The 16520-nt window shown below is 36.9% G+C and overlaps 1 protein-coding gene across 2 annotated transcripts in view; it reads left to right on the top strand.

Moving 5' to 3' along the window:
* Positions 1-8994: 8994 nt before the first annotated feature.
* Positions 8995-16520, top strand: part of LOC136883163 (1-phosphatidylinositol 4,5-bisphosphate phosphodiesterase) — a 219185-nt gene continuing 211659 nt past the window's right edge. The window contains exon 1 of one of the 2 annotated variants that reach the window (XM_068229634.1): positions 8995-9086. The gene's annotated coding sequence lies outside the window, so the exon portion shown is untranslated. Of the gene's footprint in view, positions 9087-12972; positions 13063-16520 lie in introns of those variants that run through there. The other variant, XM_068229637.1, reaches the window with a different exon arrangement.

Genomic DNA, 16520 nt, shown 5'->3' on the forward strand with positions numbered 1-16520 from the left:
TCCTGAGATTCAATAAAAATGCCGGATTACTGTTGTGTGCCATTGTGCAAAAACCGAGACATGCCATTTTCGTTCCATCAGTTTCCGAAGGATGTAAAACTTAGAAAACAGTGGATACATTCTATCAGAAGGAAGAATCTTAAACTGAGCCAGATTACGAAGAATGATAGAGTCTGTTCAGCACATTTTAGGAGCGATGATTATAGAACGACGTTGTTAGGTACGTAGATAAGTATATAAATGATTACTAGTACGCCTATAGTCTATTTAAAATTAAATGTGTTAAAGTGTGTGTAGAGGTACAGCAGAGAGGTACATGCCACTTGCAATTATATTATCGTTCGAATGACTATGAATATTTTGATTTTGTAGGTGAAAGGTCGCGGTTGAAAGTATTATCCGCACACTTTATCTTGGTGCATTTGTGTACCGGGGTGAGGAGTAAGGAGGAAGCTGTCCCGGTATCGATAGTGCTGCCTGGTGCTGCCAACTGAATGAAAATGAAATCTGAATTGAATCGAGAATATGATCGATCGATATGAAATTTCTAAACCGTTATCATCTTAAGCCAACAACTATGTCACATACACAATATATAACGTTATAAAACATTTCTCGATGCGAATCTTGTTAATAGCAAGAATTCTATACTTTGGCTTTGTTGTGTAAACAACAATAGTACTAGTTCGTAAAGTGTTCGCCAGATGTCGCACAACGATGCTTATGCGATTCATAGTTTGTGTTTCAAAGGTTGCCAGTACGAATCTCGAAGATCGCCGAGGTCGACCGATTCAGCACTAGGGTGTAAATGCACCAAGATAAAGTGTGCGGATAATACATGCAGTGCCATCTGTATTTCCCTGGACTCCTGACACCGGCTCAGATGTAAAGATGAGAGAGGTTAGGGCACGTAACAGAGGAAAGGAGGATGATCTGATGACAAGGCAAGATACAGCTGTGCTTCTCGACACCAATGACTTACCTATAGCAGCATTTGAAGAGTGTCAGTCATCTAGTGTTAATGAAAATATGAACCTTCCATTATCAAGCGGTACTGGTAACTTATTTAGGGATGTTGCATGCCAAACCAAAGACAGTGAGGGTGTACTTGATATTGAAAGACTTCTAACAATATCTGGTGCAGTGCAACTCTTCACAGGTTTTGACAACAGAGATCATTTTTATTTAGTGTTTCAAGCCCTGGGAAGGGGTAGATTTAGTCTGCAGGTATTTCTAATTTCACCAGAATACTGTTTCTTTTTAACAATGATGAAATTGAGAATGGCCAAAACAGATAAGGAACTTGCTTATGATTTTGGTTTAAATGTAACAACGGTAGGGCTATTTTTTTCTGTATGGATAAATTTTATGTATTGCCAGTTCAAAGAATTAAATATTTGGGTTGATCAGAAGACTGTGAGGGAAAACTCCCCTATGGAATTTAAGTAGCAATATCCTAACACAAGAGTAATTTTAGACTGTACTGAAATTCCAATAATGAAGCCTAAGAGTTCTAGTGCCCAACAGGAAACATTTTCTACGTACAAAAAATTGTAACACTGTGAAGGTACTGATTGGAATAAATCCATCAGGATTTGTGTGTTTTATATCAGATGCGTATGGTGGATCAGTTTCAGACAGGCAGTTGTTCATAAAATCTAATATTATTGACTTGTTGGAAGAAGGTGACTCAGTAATGGTTGACCGAGGATTTCAAATTCAAGACCTACTTTGCTCAAAGGGAGTAAGTGTAAATATTCCACCCTTCTTGAAAGGGAAAAGGCAGTTCTCCACCATGGAAAATACCATGACAAGGAGAATTGCTTCCAAAAGAATACACATTGAAAGGGCTATAGGCTTAGGGAAAACATACAAAATTCTACAAACAAAGCTTCACATAATCAAAGTTCCTCTGTCAGGTAGGATTATTTTTGTATGTTACATGTTGTGCAATTTCAGATCAATCATGTGATAGGTAGTATGTATTTATTTACAATAAAATGAAGCCTACTAAAGCAAAATATGGTAGGTAGACTATATTACGTTACAAGTGAGCAATTGCTGGAAGCATGATATAATTGTTCATTTAGTGTTCATTTATACCAAAGGCTCATGGACCTAGTTCTCCATTAAAGCTGGAATAAAGTACTCATAGTAAAATTTCTCAAGCTGTGGTAGCATTTCTTGAATAAACTCCTCATTCCTCTCAATGTTTATGATTACCATATCAACAGCTGTGTAGACAGCAAAACTACAGGACTGTCTATCAGTGATAAACAACTGTCCTTGCACTTGAAATAATAGTTGTGTGACTGCTTTAAATGTATGCCATCTTTGTCCTCAATTAAATAAGGTGCAATACTGGCAGATACTTTGCCATATTCATGGCTTGGCACACCTTTCAGTTCCAGCACTCTGTCATTCCCAATGAGTCCATCACAACTTGCTGCTAGATAGTTTTTGGTGCGATGAATAATCAACCCACATTTGGATACACTATGATCTGTAATTTCTTCATACCTCCTCCTTGTCAGACATTCCTTATCCAAACCCCACTTCATAAATTTATTTTGGTATTGACTACCTGCAATTATTGTATGGGCCAAAGTTTTGGCATCTTTAGTGTTGCATATTCTACCAAAATAACTTGCAGTTAGCCTGTACTTCCTTTCCTTGTACCATAGTGCACATCTGGATTGCCCTCTTGTTTCCCTTTCTATATCTTTTATGGCATCCTCAGAGACAGACACTAACTCAGATAAATAATTTGAGTTTGTGTCTGTTCCATAAAAATGATCATGTGCAACAGACAAGATGTTAACATTTGATTTGGGAAGTGATGACAAATAAGACAGTTTCATTCCTGAATTTTCAATTAAATGTCTCACATATGATTTATAACCTTCCTCGTTTCTGAGTGAGGCTGGTCTTGGATCAAAACATAACCGTGAACCTGTTGCTATGGGCAGATTTGACACTTTAACGGGACTTCCATGTACTTTCCTTTTTCGTGCAGGCTGGTGAAATGTTTGTAAAACGTCAGTTGGTGTTTCTGAACATTTTATCAAACCAGTTTTGCTGAAGTATTCAAGGGCATAACAAAGGGCAGCAGTATGCTTACAACAGGCTTTGGGTCCAATACCTGCTACACACTCACAACTTGCTGCTAGAATGCCAGAACCACAGCGATCTAGTATCAACTTAACAGTGTACTCTTTGTTTTTGGTGAATTGTGATCTCACAGAAGACAGTACAAATACCCTATCACTCTCAAACACACACTTAATGATTTTAATGAACTTTTCATTAAATAAATTATATCCGGCATCACATAACGACTTGTAATTCTTCACTGGAGCTCCATCGATCTCGGATTTTCTGAAAACGAAGTAGTCCATCAAGTGAATATGTGATAATTTCACATGAGGCAGAAAGGAGACTGATAAATCTTTAATGTTCATGTCATTTGGAAATATAGGCCTACTGGTAACCCTACTTTCTGTTGGTGTCTCCGTTGTCCGATGTATTCCCATTTTCATATAAGCCCGCAATCTAAATAGAACAAACATTCATAAATAATTATAGTGCCAGTGTGTACGGTACTGATTATATCCCTGTATTTATTATTTAAAATACTTTCGCACAGACAGCGTGTAAAACATCTCTATCGTACCTTTGACAAAGCTCTTGTTTATTACCACCAACTCTCCCTCCTCGCTTCCTCAACTCTTCTTTTAAAGTGTTCATATTCATTTTATCAATGTTCGGATAAATATTAAATACGGCACTATTCGCATCATCCATATTCTCATTCATAACTTTACTATGCATAACCTAGGCCTAATCTCATTCTAGTCCGAGTAGTACACTCATGCCATCTAGCGGCAAAAGTTTGCATAGGATAACCCTATTCGGGAGTTAGTGGGTTGTCAGCCCTGAAAATGGTTTTCCGTGGTTTCCAGTTTTCACATCAGGCAAATGCTGGCGCTTCCTTCCCACTCCTAGCCCTTGAGGTGGTAGAGGTGGGATCCCTCACTGAGTCCGAGGGAAAAACAAACCCTGGAGGGTAAATAGATTAAGAAAGGAAGATGATAATAATAATAATAATAATAATAATAATAATAATAATAATAATAATAATAATAATAATAATAATAATAATAATTTTATGTCCCAGTAACCACTTTTCTGCGTGTCTTTATTTCTTGATGGATAGCAGTATTTTTGCACCTGTCACGTGGCACAGACCAGAGCACAATGTAGTTTCCACTGAAGTCAAATTTATAACTGCCAAATAACTGTCGTGATGCAAACGGCCTTCGTGGCCCGGTGAGGAAAGCAACGACAAACAACCTGACTTCTCATCTTTCCTTGTGCGCCTCATTATATTTTGCTGTGTATTTATGACTGCAAAACATTTGGTAGTGTTCTTTGAGAATTCAACCAGCCTCCAAGATGAAGATTTGGCAGACAACCAGTTTTACGGCTCGCGGATTGTTTGTACCGTTGACCAGGGAATGCCCGAGTTATACTACACAGTTTTCGAGGAGGCTCTTTCTAATAGGCTATCTATAGGTTCTCTTATATAAACTAAGACCATCGAAGCGGCCTCTTTACTCTCCGATACGTAAGCTGCAGTATGGGAGACGTGCGCCTAGTTGCAAGCAGCATGCACGTGTTCGACCTGGCAAGCATTAGTCGCCGGTCTGAATCACAGCTGTGAACATGAGGAGACAGTTATCATTGAACACCGTATTTTAGTATGTAAACGTTCCGGTTTCATTTTAATGGTCCGTGAACCGTCATAACTCATAACTCTCGCTATTGGTGTGCAGAAAATCCTTATGGTGTTTATGAAGTCCCGTACTATGACAGGAAGATTGGTGTTTGGTGTACTGTTAGTGCGAGACGAATAATTGGGCCTTTTTTTTTTTTTTCTTTCTTTGGGGCCGTCACTAAATGCAGAGAGGTATCAAGATCACATTTTGACACCGTTTTTCCATCAGTTAACGGAAAAAAAAAAAAATCGCTTGGGTGGTTTCAACAAGATTTAGTCGCTGCTCATACAGCAAAAGATTCTCTTCTTACAATCTCGGAAGTGTTTGCAGACTGAGTGATCAGTGTCGGTCCATTTTTTCCTCGTTCTCCAGATCTAACAGTGTGTGATATTTACTTGCGGGGTAAAATGAAAGAAAAAGTGTATCGAACGAATCCTCACACATTGCAGGAACTGAAAGAAAATATCTGTCTATCTATATATATATATATACATAAAATAAGAGTTTTGTCTGTACATTCCTCAGAATTTGAAAAGGATGATATCTCTGTATCGGTCATGTCCACAGTAACAAGAAAATGCACTTTTTACGTTTCCGTAATGTCTGTCTGTCTGTCTGTCTGTCTGTCTGTCTGTCTGTCTGTCTGTCTGTCTGTCTGTCTGTCTGTCTGTCTGTCTGTCTGTCTGTCTGTCTGTCTGTCTGTCTGTCTGTCTGTCTGTCTATACACGCATCACTAGAAAACGGCTAAAGAGAATTTAATGAAAATCAGTATGCAAAGTTGGAAAATAAGTCGCTATAATCTAGGCCATAAATAATTTTATTCACGCTGATTGAAATGGTAGTTTAGGGGAAGGCCTAAAATTTAATTTTCAAATACTTATGTTATTAGTGGTCCCATCTTCATAAAAACTGGTATACAAAGCCGGGAAATAAGTCGCTACTATCTAGGCTATAAATAATTTTATTCACGCTGAGGGTAGTTTAGGGGAAGGCCTAAAACTTAATTCTTAAATATTTGCATTATTAGTAGTCGTATCTCATTGAAAATTGGTATGCGAAGTCGGAGAATAAGCCACTACAATATAAGGCTATAAATCATTTAATTAACGCTGAGTGAAATGGTAGTTTAGTGGGAGGCCTAAAATTTAATTCTCAAATATTTATGTTATTAGTGGTCCTATCTTGATAAAAACTGGTATACAAAGTCGGGAAATAAGTCGCTACTATCTAGGCTATAAATAATTTTATTCACGCTGAGGGTAGTTTAGGGGAAGGCCTAAAACGCATCTCATTGAAAATTGGTATGCGAAGTCGGAGAATAAGCCACTACAATATGAGACTATAAATCAGTTAATTAACGCTGAGTGAAATGGTAGTTTAGTGGGAGGCCTAAAATTTAATTCTCAAATATTTATATTATTAGCGGTCGTATCGATAAATACTACATAACCAAAATTATATAAAATTAAATTTCCGACCATTTATGCCATATATTTTTACCGCACTGGCTATGATAACACAGATATTCATGAATTTGTATTTTTGTTGCCAAGTCCATATCAACGCCGAGCCACGAGAAAATAGGTAAACAGAATTGAATGAAAATCGGTATATAAAGTCGGGGAATAAGAAACTACAGTCTAAACGATAAACAATTGTATTCGCCCTGGATGAAATTGTAGTTTAGGGTAAGCGCCTAAAATGTAATTTTTAAATACCTATGTCATTGGTCCTATCGAAAAGTACTACATAACAAAAGTTATAGAGAACACAATTTCAGGTTATTTATGTTTTATTCAGTTTTAACGCACCGACTATGATAAGAGTGGTATTTCAGAGTCGGAAGAAAACTAAATGTGAAGGCCTACAATATCGAAAGCGCATAACATTGATCAACAACAACATTACATTGACCATTGTTTGTTGTGATGTTCTTTGTCTCTTATGCTGCCTCTCAACTCCGATAGATGGGATTACTGCTGCGTACCGAGTATAACAGCCTGACTGAATATTGGCGGGAAATAGCCAGGGAGCTAGAAACTTTATTCTTTAGCATGCCATTCCTCTGGTTCATACATTTTCTGATACAGCTGGTACGTAACACACAGTGGTACATCATAGTATTCTAGCTATTCGATCCCTACTCTGAAGCGCTGTTTTGAATGAGCAGTGGGCATACTTAAGGCAGAGGCTCACTTAGTAGAGTAGTAGTATTAGTAGTAGCAGTAGTAGTAGTATGGCTTACTAGTTGCTTTACGTCGCACCGACTCAGATAGGTCTTATGGCGACGGTGGGACAGGGAAGGGCTAGGAGTGGGAAGGAAGCGGCCGTGGCCTTAATTAATTAAGGTACAGCCCCAGCATTTGCCTGGTGTGAAAATGGGAAACCACGGAAAACCTTTTTCAGGGCTGCCGACAGTGGTGTTCGAACCTACTATCTCCCGAATACTGGATACTGGCCGCACTTCAGCGACTGCAGCTATCGAGCTCGGTATAGTAGTAGTATGGCTTGGTCTAGAATAACAATTAGGGCTATTCCAAATTATAGCAGCACAATTCACTAAATAACTCAAAATTCAACCCTGAAAAGAGCCTTTTCTTAAGAAAAGCTTCTTCCTCTTCATTTTTATTAAATTCTACATTAATTTTATTCCAAATTAGCAGTAAAGAGGCGGTTTCTCCCCTGGCTTGGAGGAAAAAAATTTGCCTCCAAGTCAGATAGATTTTTCCGCCACCAGTGTACTGAATTGATACTTTCCGACTCATCGGTACTCCTAGGAAAGAGATTAGTAAATGGGTATAGTTTTTGTCCTGGGAGTCGCCACTATTCGACCCTCTCCCCACCGAAAAGGAACGAAGAGTGTTCACGGCCCACGGCAGTCTGCGCCTTGGTCATTCCAGCTCTGGAACTTTGGACTGTTAGATCGGCAGCGCAGTCCTGTTCGTTAAAAGTGACAAAATGTGTGGTTTTCCATTTGATCGAGTATTTCATATGAAAGCATTGCTTTTTATCGCGCCATTCCTACTGACGTCATTGTAATGTATGTTCATTCCAGTTGGTAAAACCACTAAGACAGTCTTTCTGAGGATGTAAAAAGGCAGGTGGAGAGTGAGTGTCTACCATTATAATGAAAGCTCCCCAACCTGATAGTGACTGATGGTATGCAAGCGGGTCTACCATTACAGTGAAAATTCCCTAACTCAGTATTCATATGAGAAAAGGTGTTTGGTGACTTCCGCGTCGCGTTTCTAGGGTAACGCTAAGAGCTACGCAATTTCATACAATCTTGGTCACAACGTGTAAACTACCTAACCTAGAATTCTGTATGCAATGTAGAATTCCGTAGCGAAGCACGGGTACATCAGCTAGTTACAAATGAAATCAGAAACATTACAGTGGCAGAACTGACTCCCGTCGTGCAGAATGTGGTTACCAGATACAACGCCTGTATAACCCAGGAAAGACGACACTTCCAGCATCTTTTATAAGGTAAGATACTCGTTCACGCAGGGCGGCCGCGCTAAGTTCGGCTGTATAACGTGGTTTAGCTGATGGCCGGCTTACCCTATTTCGGGGAAAGAATGAAATAACTTATGTTTGCGTTTGCTGCCGGAGTGCAGAGTACAAACACCGCGCGTTCGCTCTTAGTTTGTGTGAGAGATCCTGTAAGTTGTTAACTTTAAAGAGCACCGAACGAGTTGGCCGTGCGGGTAGGGGCGCGCAGCTGTGAGCTCGCATTCGGGAGATAGTGGGATCGAACCCCACTGTCGGCAGCCCTGAAGATGGTATTCAGTGATTTCCAATTTTCACACCAGGAAAATATACCTTATTTAGGTCACGGCGGTCTTTTCCTATCCCATCGTCGCTATAAGACCTATCAGTATCGGTGCGACGGTAAAGCAACTAGTAAAAAACTTTAAAGTGCCACTTTCTCGTTAAAAAAAGGATCAATGGCAGATACATTTCCGACGAATTCTGGAATTTGAACTGAATCGGTGACTCCATAGCTGTAGCCTCCTCTTGTCAGTACAGCCGGGAATCGCTCTCGAGCCAGCCATAAATCACAACAAATACTGTAGTTGATCACAACATGTTCCGTTCGTTTAGGATTTGACGTCTGCTCCTGTGACGCAACGGCCGTTTTAAACTGATCAGTCAATAGACGAGAAACGTGTCAACAACAAGTTAGTGCGAAACGACTGCCTTCAATGTCAAACGACCTACCACGCCGTGAAATGAATTCAGAGCAGCAGTCAGAAACATTCAAAGGACGTACTAACATGCAGTGGAGCGTCCTTCGTCTTTCGGGTGAGTAGTAGAATGTAAATCTAAGATTTAGAAAAGTTATGCAATTTATTTATTTATTTATTTAACGCATGACAAAAAGTATATAAATAGAAACACATTATATACAAATTTACAGACAACTATTTATATACTCCACACTTGATATAAGAAGTCTCTGGGTGTTTTTTGTGGCTGTGAGAGGATACTGTTCCACAAGTGAGCTGGACTGTTGGTCTCGTAGTTCGACAACCATGTTATGCAGGAGGAAGTTCTCCCCATTTATGCAGTAGGATGGTGCATCTGTCATGGTTGTCCCGGCACCTCTGTGTGCAAGCGTGTGCGATGCCCAGGCAAATCTACGGCACGCACAGATCTGAATTTTTTAACATAGACTTATTGTTCGATGAATATTTATACAGGCAAAACACCTGTTTGCATTAATTGTTTTTATTCGTTTAATACTTTTAATCGTTTTAATTGTGTAAGTTATTTATTTACTTCTTATTTACCTTTTATTCATTTTATTCGCTAAAATGCCAGAGAATACTACGAGAATTTCAGTATATCAACAATAAAACGCGAACCGTATTTTCTTTCAACTACTCAATCTTATATTTTATTATTATTTTTATTTTATTCAGGGGAAACATAATATAGATAATGATGATGATGATGATGCTTGTTGTTTTAAGGGGCCTAACATCGAAGGTCATCGGCCCCTAATGGTACGAAATGAAAGAACAAAAATTTCAAAGGCATCCACTGACCAAAATAAAAATAAAGTATGTCATGAAGAATGAATGGATGGACAGGAACCCAACAAAACACATACACAAAAAAAGCAGTGGAGCAGACTCAAAACAGATCGAATATAACATTATTACTGACCAAGGAACCACTTATAAAGCACAGTGATGCTTGGTGTCTAAAGTGGTGCAAAATCCACGTCTAAGGCCCCACAGAATGGTACATGTCGCGAGTAAAATAGAACCATGGTATGTGTCATGTTGGGGTATTAATCAGAAGTAGCGAAGATTCGCGGTGTTCCACAAAAGCTGGTACTACTCACAAGTATTGCAATACGTACAAGTAACGCAGACCTATGGTGTGTCTCACACAATGGCGCAACTCATAGCCAACGCATACCGAGAAGGTTCCCCACCTAGGTGTACTAAACACGGGCGCCGGTATTCCCGTGGTGTTCCTCACATAGTGGGTACTAATCACAGGCAACGCAGACCCACGGTGCTGCTCATATAGTGGTACAACTCACAGGCTACGCCCAGACCCGCGGTGTTGCTCACATGGGTACGACGCACGGGTACTGGAATCCACCAGGCCAGGTTTTTTACTGCTACTAATCACAAACCTATTTCGTACCGAATTTAGTGGTACTACTCTCAAGTACAGGCAACCTATGGTGTTCCCCGTGTGATGGTACGATTCAAAATTAGGTTCATGGTTCTAATTCAGTCAGCCGTTGGTCGCCTCTTCTAGTCGCCTCTTACGACAGGCAGGGGATACCGCGGGTGTATTCTACATGTGCGTCCCCGACCCGCAGGGGGTAATATAGATAAACAAGGAATAGTAAACCGAGGGAGCTGGCCGTGCGGTTGGGGGCGCGCATCTGTGAGCTTGCATTCGGGAGATAGTGGGCTCGAACTCCACTGTCGGTAGCCCTGAAGATGGTTTTCTGTAGTTTAACATTTTCACAACAGACAAATGCTGGGGTTTTACCCTAATTAAGGCCACGGCCGCTTCCTTCGAATTCTTAGCCCTTTCCTATCCCATCGTCGCCTTAAGACCTATCTGTATTTGTGCGTCATCAAACCAATTTTGTAAATAAAAAAAGGGGACGGGGAATACTCATACATAAACCAGTCAAGAAGCCATTTTAAGTCTGTCCGTGATATCCGGAATGTTTGTCTGTGTGTATGTGTGCGATGCTCAGCCAAATCTATGGGACGTAGAGATCTGAAAATTTTAACATACGTGGGCACAACATTTCACCGATCACTCATGGCTGTGTCAAAGAGCGATTTTTGCTTCAAGAAATGAAGCTGTCAGCATCATCAGCAAGCAACTTTTACGGTTTAATAGCATCTAACGCGGTTGAATTAATAAATACGGGCGAAATCGCGGGCACGTATATATATGAAAACTCAATTGCCAGACACGATTACTCTGTAATTCTTTGAATCTCGTATATATACAACGACACGTTACACCTAAACATTAACAATAACTCAAAGTAGTCTTCGCCAGCTTAGAGACCGCGCGCGGGAAACTGAAGTCACAAAATCCATAGAGATGGCAGCAGTATGCAGTAAGGTTTGATTACTGGAGTTCCGAAGAAAGAGCACGTTGAATGTGTGCACTTCCATAGCCGACTACAGTTACAAGCCGGAGTCATGTAAGTTTGGCAACGTCCAGTGGAGGCCAAGGTGAAAGCGCGGGATCTATTCGTGTACTCGTATGTTGATGTCTAGTGAACTTCATCTCGTGTTTCGTTTAATTTTTCACGGATAGGTTCGAGTATATATAATAAGATAAGTGATAGAATAAGCATACGTGGAGCATATTATCGAAATAATGTGAAGGCTAAGTAGGGCTGAGTAGCTTGGACTGTAGAGCTGGATTTCTAAAATCAACGTAACTATACTACCACCTAAACCTAATGAGCTTCTCCCTGATGCATATCCAATTATTTTCCCAAATTTGCCAACATATTTGTGATCGAAAAGTGTCAAAATAAAATATCCTGAAGATAGGAGCCTGGAAATATAGAGTAGGGTAAACAAGAAGACGGATGGTGTGCCAAATGTAACCCATTTACTCAAAATTCACCAAGATATGAATGTCACTGTATACGTTAAGTTATCAGGTGTTGGTAAAAGAAATGACATGTTTAGCAGATGGTAAAATATCAAACTGCTCTCAACTAAATGCATATTTATTAAATTATATAGGGACCACTTCTTGTAGTGTTAGTGTCCGGTAGTATTTGAAGGTGCTCAAATACGTCAGCCTCGTGTCGGTAGATTTACTGGAACGTAAAAGAATGCCTGAGGGATTAAATTCTGGTACCTCGGCGTCTCCAAAAACCGTGAGATGTAAAGCAAATGTTGTTATTATTATTATTATTATTATTATTATTATTATTATTATTATTAGCACTAAAAGGAAAAGAGTTAGGCCCTACTCAAAATGCTTCGTTTGGAACTGTGAAAGCAAATTATTTACTGTCAAGAAAGTTTCAAGGTGATAACTTAGAAAGAAGGTTTAGTCAGTACTTATGGCTTATTGGTTGTAACTACAATGTTTCTGCACTTCAAGTTCTGGAAAGTGAGATGAAAATTAGGATTAAGGTGTTTTAGGGTTGCGTTGGTGGTGGTGATGGTATGGAAAAGTGAGGTTTGGCCATAGCCAATTAGAAATGTCTGATTCCATCAAGACAAATGTTATTGGGCTCAGTATGGAAGTAATAAACAAGTTAGACTCATTTTTATCATGTGGATTTTTTTGGTGGGCATTTTGAGATGTCAAGGGTAATATGCTGTATATTTCTGGGTATACACTAAGGACAATACCCAGAAGGATAAGCTGTGACACTTATTTAGGTCTCCTGCAGAGTAACGAAACAGGTGATCCCTATTTTGAAGAACTTCTGAGGTGGATTAGTGGTGCATCACATTTTGTGTTGTGTGTGTCTGCAGAACAGTGGTATACGAAGACTACCTGGATTGTGAAAATTATAAAGAATTTCTGTTCTCTCTATCCTCAGCTGCTTTAGGAGGAGATGACAACCAAAAGTTCTGGTTTGAACGCCGTCATTGTGGGCATGGCAATAATGGTGCGATAGATTGTTTATTGTCTATATATTCCAATGTCGTATTAAATAAGGGCTGAACGCAGATGAAGAAAACGACTTATGTCAGCAGTGAGGATAAAAACACTAAGCGGAGGAAGCTGCCAACGCTCCACAATAATTGAGCTTGTGAGTACTGTTCTTAAAGTGTTTTGTTTTTATTCATGTAAAATGTGTACCTATTTCTAACTTCAGTGAATGCATTTACTGATGTGTGTGTTTCTTAGTACCATTTTACGAAGAGTGTGCATTTATCATAATCATCGTGTTGGTTTAAATGTAGTGAATATGGGTGAAGTCATTCAAAATCGGACACGCCCCTTTTTTTTTCGGCCTCCGCTTGACAGATAGATACAGCGTTGCCAAGCGTACCTTCCGGCTTTAACTGTAGATGGCTCTGGCACTTCTCATGCAGTAAACAGCTCCCATGCGAGCAATGTTGCCAACTTAGGGGTTTTCCCCCTAAATTTAGGGGGATTTAATCGTCCTAGAGGCCAAGTTGGAGGTATAAAAGAGTCGGGGGGAATTTTAGGGGGAAAATTATTTTTTGAGGAATTTTGAGGGGCTGTGGGAATGACATTTTTTATTTTTTATTTATTTCTGTAATTATCGGTATTTATTTATTTATTTATTTATTTATTTATTTATTTATTTATTTATTTATTTATTTATTTATTTATTTATTTATTTATTTATTTATTTATTTATTTATTTATTTATTTATTTATTTATTTATTTATTTATTTATTTATTTATTTATTTATTTATTTATTTATTTATTTATTTATTTATTTATTTATTTATTTATTTATTTATTTATTTATTTATTTATTTATTTATTTATTTATTTATTTATTTATTTATTTATTTATTTATTTATTTATTTATTTATTTATTTATTTATTTATTTATTTATTTATTTATTTATTTATTTATTTATTTATTTATTTATTTATTTATTTATTTATTTATTTATTTATTTATTTATTTATTTATTTATTTATTTATTTATTTATTTATTTATTTATTTATTTATTTATTTATTTATTTATTTATTTATTTATTTATTTATTTATTTATTTATTTATTTATTTATTTATTTATTTATTTATTTATTTATTTATTTATTTATTTATTTATTTATTTATTTATTTATTTATTTATTTATTTATTTATTTATTTATTTATTTATTTATTTATTTATTTATTTATTTATTTATTTATTTATTTATTTATTTATTTATTTATTTATTTATTTATTTATTTATTTATTTATTTATTTATTTATTTATTTATTTATTTATTTATTTATTTATTTATTTATTTATTTATTTATTTATTTATTTATTTATTTATTTATTTATTTATTTATTTATTTATTTATTTATTTATTTATTTATTTATTTATTTATTTATTTATTTATTTATTTATTTATTTATTTATTTATTTATTTATTTATTTATTTATTTATTTATTTATTTATTTATTTATTTATTTATTTATTTATTTATTTATTTATTTATTTATTTATTTATTTATTTATTTATTTATTTATTTATTTATTTATTTATTTATTTATTTATTTATTTATTTATTTATTTATTTATTTATTTATTTATTTATTTATTTATTTATTTATTTATTTGCTGTAGTATGCTTGGGTCCGCTAGTGTGTCAAATTTATCTTGAGGTTTAATTTTTCACTGTTGGCCATGCTGTCTCAGATACTGCAGTTAATCACGCAACGTCATTATTTTCTCTTCTAGCAGCTCTTAACGTACGATCCCTTCATGTGCCTCGGGATTCCCTCTTCTTGTCTCTTTTATGAACCAAGCAGCCGCCTTATTCTTTACATTTCTGTTGACTACCAGCGGATAGATGTATTTATATGGAATCTACTGACTTTTTCAATTAATAAGAACTACAAACTACCGATACGATACATCAAAACATTGCAAATCTACATATCTCTCACTTTCTCTCTGTATCTCCTTCTCCTCGATAACCGCAGCAGCATTTATTCCTATTGGTAGATGTTGAGAGGAATCAGAGACTTCGGGTCTCGCACATAGTTCATTGGTCTGTTTTGTCGAAAAAATGTCATGTGGGAAGAAAATCCCCGCAGTATGTGAATGTAACAGTCTCATAGCGTAACTCGAAGCAGTTTTCACTGTGACTGTGCAATTCATGCAGTTGTAATGTTATTTGCTTGATGTGTTAAATTCTGTGGAGTGATGTATTCTTTTTTTTGTGAAAGTGTACCGGTGAAATATATAATGGCATCCAAATAGAAGAAGAAATACGTACAGAAGTATAGAAAGACGTGGGAAACATTTCCCGTACCGGAAGGTAAGTTATATATGAAAGTTAATCAATATGAGTATACTTAAAAGGTGTTAAATACCACATTGCAAAATGCTCTCATGAGATATTTATTTTGTCATCATCTCAAACAGAAAAGTGTACATTTAAAAATACGGTACGATATTGCTAGACATGAGGTGTCAATGGTAACCCACAACTGATTTTCCTACAGCCCTAAGAGATTAAGTCACTATAAACAGCTGTCTTGAGATGTTTGTAAATCGCTCATCAGTACACGGACACAGTGGATCAGTTTTGCTGTTATGGTTAGGTTATAAACACATTCTTTTTCATCTTTGATAATTAGTGAGTAACAAATCTCTTCATCACTTTTCAGAATGGTTAACACCCGACGCATCTGACCAAAGCATTCTGCAGATATTTCCACGCTAGACTCAAAGCTCATAAAAAGGATTGCGATAAAGTTCAGATGGAGAGGGTCGCAAAATCGTGCCAAGAGATCAAACCTGTAGAAATTGGCAGGAACTTAAAATTGCTGGTTATGTAGCTCATCGTTCTTCCATTAAGATTGTTGATCATCTGGGGGAACTTATTTCTCTGTTAGAGTGTTCTACTTCTACTTCTACTACTTTACATAGTATAAAGATCCATAGAACAAAATATACCATGCTTATTAAGAACGTTATAGGCCCTTCTCTGCAAGAAAATTTGGTTCTCGAAATTGAAAATTCCCCTTACTCTATTATTATTGATGAAAGTACCGATCTTACAACTCAAAAGCTGCTTAGCTTTATGTTACGGTACATTTCTGTTGTTGAAAAGACATTGTTTCTACATTTTATTGTATTTTGTAACAGACTACTTGTGATGCAGAAACCATTTACTATTCACCGAAAGGATAGCTTGAAAGCGATGGCATTAAACTTGAAAACTTAGTAGGCATTGGGATGAATGGTGCAAGTGTAATGGTGGAGATCAATAATTCTGTAACAGCTCTTCTGAAACGCACTGTACCTGACCTTATCGTCATGAAGTGCGTGTGTCATTCTCTCCATATTTGTGCCAAGAAAGCTACTAAAACTTTTCCTTGTCAGTTGGAGTTTCTAATCAGGGAAACCCGCAAGTGGTTTTCCTAGAGTCCTAAGAGACTACGCCATTACAAACAACTGTTTAAAACAATGAATAGCAACCGCAACCTCAAAAGGATTCAAGGGCTTTGTGACTCGCGAGATATGCTACCATTGAAACAACTCTGGAACAA

This window comes from Anabrus simplex, chromosome 11 (genome assembly GCF_040414725.1).
Source record: "Anabrus simplex isolate iqAnaSimp1 chromosome 11, ASM4041472v1, whole genome shotgun sequence".
Taxonomy (NCBI): Eukaryota; Metazoa; Arthropoda; class Insecta; order Orthoptera; family Tettigoniidae; genus Anabrus; species Anabrus simplex.